The sequence below is a fragment of the Salmo trutta genome, chromosome 2 (assembly GCF_901001165.1).
Source record: "Salmo trutta chromosome 2, fSalTru1.1, whole genome shotgun sequence".
NCBI classification, from domain to species: domain Eukaryota; kingdom Metazoa; phylum Chordata; class Actinopteri; order Salmoniformes; family Salmonidae; genus Salmo; species Salmo trutta.
The window spans coordinates 71735766-71740738 of record NC_042958.1 but is presented as its reverse complement, the minus strand read 5'-3'; positions in this window follow the sequence as shown (position 1 = coordinate 71740738).

Below are 4973 nucleotides of genomic sequence, written 5' to 3'. Positions count from 1 at the left end.
CCCTTTCCTGTTTTAGCATAACAATGCCCCTGTGCACAAAGCAAGGTCCATACAGAAATGGTTTGTCGAGATCGTTGTGGAAGAACTTGACTGGCCTGCACAGAGCCCTGACCTCAATCCCATCGAACACCTTTGGGAGGAATTGGAACTAACAAGGCCTAATCGCCCAACATCAGTGCCCACCCTCACTAATGCTCTTGTGGCTGAGTGGAAATCCCCACAGCAATGTTCCAACATCTAGTGGAAAGCCTTCCCAGAAGATTGGAGGCTGGTATAGCAGCAAAGGGGGGACCAACTCCATATTAATGCCCATGTTTTTGAAATTAGATGTTAGACGAGCAGATGTCCACGTACTTTTGGTCAAGTAGTGTACATTTGATCAGGGGTTTGTGGAAAACAATTTAATGCCATCAAACCTTTGCCACCACAAAGTGGACAAATTGTTCCGCTGGCCCCAGGACTAAAGACAGTAGAGCAGTTTTTTGGTGGCCCTTCGTTGATGGTGGCCAATAATGATGGCACTGTAGGCCTATATTGTTTCATCACTAACACCTTACTTGAAGGGGTATTTATAACACCTTTATGAAACCAGTCATCCAACATTGATACCTTGAATGTAAATAATCCAAAAACACCAATTCCTTTGGCATCTTCCTCCTGAGATCCATACAATTCTCAGGTTGTCTGTTTGACATCCCTCCCCCTTTCCCTTTTTATGTAAAAACCAAGAACTTCATGGGCCAGACAGAGGTTAATCCTAGTCCTGCATTTAGGGCGTTATTACACAAACAAAATATATGAAGTCAGATCTGCCACTATCCTTAGCTATTCACTAAGAAGCATGTTCAATGATGATTCTCTGCTGGGTTGTTGAGACAAATTCAATGCCACGCTAGCTACAAATGAAGCTTTTGAAGAAACAAACTCCTCCCAGGTTAGTCGATAGGTTCTAATGATGTGAATGATGAATGGCCAACCTGGACTCCAGTGGAGAGGACGGACAGAGAGCTGTAGCTGGGCAGGGTAGACACGCTCTGAACCAGCATAGACCCTAATGAGACAGACATACCCAAACACATTAAGTACACAGTCCTGATTGTCACAGTTGGTAAGAACATAGCGACGTCCCGGTTGTGGGTTAATTTCCTGCAGGGACCATGATATACATACAAAAATGTTTGAACTCACTTTGCTGTAAGTTGCTTTGGTATCTGGCACATACAATTTTGGCACATACAATTATATTAGGTGAATGTGATAAGGGTAATGATATTTACATTTACGTCATTTAGCAGACGCTCTTATCGAGAGCGACTTACAGTAGTCAATGCATACATTTCATACATTTCTTTTTTTTTTTCGTACTGGTCCCCCGGGGGTATCGAACCCACAACCCTGGTGTTGCAAACACCATGCTCTACCAACTGAGCCACACGGGACAGAGCTATATAGATCTATTGCCCCCTATTTAGTAATCAAATCAAATCTATTTGTCACATACACATGGTTAGCAGGTGTTAATGCAAGTGTAGCGAAATGCTTGTGCTTCTAGTTCTGACCATGCGGTAATATCTAACAAGTAATATAACCTAACAATTTCACAACAACTACCTTATACACACAAGTGTAAAGGAATGAATATGAATATGTACATTAAAATATATAAATGAGTGATGGCCGAACGGCATAGGCAAGATGCAGTAGATGGTATAGAGTACAGTATATACATATGAGATGAGTAATGTAGGGTATGAGAACATTATATAAAGTGGCATTGTTTAAAGTGGCTAGTGATACATTTAATTACATCAAGATGGCAAGATGCAGTAGATGGTATAGCGTCCTGTATATACATATGAGATGAGTAATGTAGGATAAGTAAACATTATATAATATAAAGTGGCTAGTGATAAATTGATTACATCAATTTTTCCATTATTACAGTGGCTGTTGTTGAGTCAGTGTGTTGGCAGCAGCCACTCAATGTTAGTGATGGCTGTTTAACAGTCTGATGGCCTTGAGATAGAAGCTGTTTTTCAGTCTTTCGGTCCCCACTTTGATGCACCTGTACTGACCTCGCCTTCTGGATGATAGCGGGGTGAACAGGCAGTGGCCCGGGTGGTTGTTGTCCTTGATGATCTTTTTGGCCTTCCTGTGACATCGGGTGGTGTAGGTGTCCTGGAGGGCAGGTAGTTTGCACCCAGTGATGCGTTGTGCAGACCTCACTACCCTCTGGAGAGCCTTCCGGTTATGGGCGGAGCAGCTGCCGTACCAGGCGGTGATACAGCCCGACAGGATGCTCTCGATTGTGCATCTGTAAATGTTTGTGAGTGTTTTTGGTGACAAGCAAACTTGATAATTGAGTTGGAGGCGTGCATGGCCACGCAGTCGTGGGTGAACAGGGAGTACAGGAGAGGGCTGAGAGCGCACCCTTGTGGGGACCCAGTGTTGAGGATCAGCGGGGTGGAGATGTTGTTACCTACCCTCACCACCTGGGGGCGGCCTGTCAGGAAGTCCAGGACCCAGTTGCACAGGGCGGGGTCGAGACCCAGGGTCTCGAGCTTAATGACGAGTTTGGAGGGTACTATGGTGTTAAATGCTGAGCTGTAATCGATGAACAGCATTCTTACATAGGTATCCCTCTTGTCCAGATGGGTTAGGGCAGTGTGCAGTGTGATGGCGATTGCGTCGTCTGTGGACCTATTGGGGCGGTAAGCAAATTGGAGTGGGTCTAGGGTCTCAGGTAGGGTGGAGGTGATATGGTCCTTAACTAGTCTCTCAAAGCACTTCATGAGTGCTACAGGGCGTTAGTAATTTAGCTCAGTTACCTCTGATTTCTTGGGAACAGGAACAATTGTGGCCCTCTTGAAGCGTGTGGGGACAGCAGACTGGGATAAGGATTGATTGAATATGTCTGTAAACACACCAGACAGCTGGTCTGCGCATGCTCTGAGGACGCGGCCGGGGATGCCGTCTGGGCCTGCAGCCTTGCAAGGGTTAACACATTTAAATGTTTTACTCACGTTGGGTACAGTGAAGAAGAGCCCGCAGGTTTTGGTAGCGGGCGTGTCAGTGGCATTGTATTGTCCTTAAAGCGAGCAAAAAAGTTGTTTAGTCTGTCTGGGAGCAAGGCATCGTGATCCGCGACGGGGCTGGTTTTTCTTTTGTAGTCCGTGATTGACTGTAGACCCTGCCACATACCTCTCGTGTCTGAGCCGTTTAATTGCGACTCCACTTTGTCTCTGTACTGACGCTTAGCTTGTTTGATCGCCTTGCGGAGGGAATAGCTACACTGTTTGGATTTGGTCATGTTTCCGGTCACCTTGCCCTGATTAAAAGCAGTGGTTCGCGCGTTCAGTTTTGCGCGAATGCTGCCATCAATCCACGGTTTCTGGTTGGGGAATGTTTTAATAGACGCTGTGGGTACAACATCACCGATGCACTTGTTAATAAACTCGCACACCGAATCAGCGTATTCGTCAATGTTGTTGTTCGCCGCAATGTGGAACATATCCCAGTCCACGTGATCGAAGCAATCTTGAAGCGTGGAATCCGATTGGTCGGACCAGCGTTGAACAGATCTGAGGGCGGGAGCTTCTTGTTTTAGTTTCTGTCTATAGGCTGGGAGCAACAAAATGGAGTCGTGGTCAGCTTTTCCCGAAGGGAGGGCGGGGGAGGGCCTTATATGCGTCGCGGAAGTTAGAATAACAATTGTCTAGGGTTTTGCCAGCCCTGTTAGCACAATCGATATGCTGATAGAATTTGGGGAGCCTTGTTTTCGGATTAGCCTTGTTAAAATCACCGGCTACAATAAATGCAGCCTCAGGATATGTGGTTTCCAGTTTACATAGAGTCCAATGAAGTTCTTTCAGGGCCGTCGATGTGTTTGCTTGGGGGGGAATATACTCGACTGTGATTATGATCGAAGAGAATTCTCTTGGTAGATAATGCGGTCGGCATTTGATTGTAAGGAATTCTAAGTCAGGTGAACAAAAAGACTTGAGTTCCTGTATGTTGTTATGATCACACCACGTCTCGTTAATCATAAGGCATACACCCCCGGCCTTCTTCATACCAGAGAGATGCTTGTTTCTGTCGGCGCGATGCGTGAAGAAACCAGGTGGCTGTACCGACTCAGATAGCGTGTCTTGAGTGAGCCATGTTTCCATGAAACAAAGAACGTTACAGTCTCGGATGTCTCTCTGGAATGCTACCCTTGCTCGGATTTCGTCTACCTTGTTGTCAAGAGACTGGACATTGGCGAGTAGTATGCTCGGGAGCAGTGCGCGATGTGCCCGTCTACGGAGCCTGAACAGAAGACCACTCCGTCTGCCCCTTCTTCTACGGCGTCGTTGTTTTGGGTCGCCGGCTGGGATCCGATCCATTGTCCTGGGTGGTAGGCTAAACAGAGGATCCGTTTCAGGATCGTATTCCTGGTCGTAATGTTGGTGAGTTGACGTTGCTCTTATATCCAATTGTTCCTCCCGACTGTATGTAGAAAAACCTAAGATTACCTGGGGTAACAATGTAAGAAATAACACATAAAAAAGCAAAATACTGCATAGTTTCCTAGGAACGCGAAGCGAGGCGGCCATCTCTGTCGGCTCCGGAAGTAGTAATCTAGTACATCATACTGAAAAGTTGAGTTCTGTGGGATTTTGTTATTTTGACTACCACTAATTATAATTCATGATGCATATTTTGGTCTTTTGGTTACTACATGATTCAATATGTGTTATTTAAGAATTTTTATGTCTTCGCTATTATTCTACAATGTAGAAAATAGTCAAAATAAAGAAAAACCTTGGAATGAGTAGGTGTGTCCAAACTTTTGACTGGTACTGTATATACAAAAGTATGTGGACACCCTTTTAAATTAGTGGATTCAGCTATTTCAGTCACACCCGTTGCTGACAGGTGTATAAAATCAACCACATAGCCATGCAATTTCCATAGACAAACATTGGCAGTAG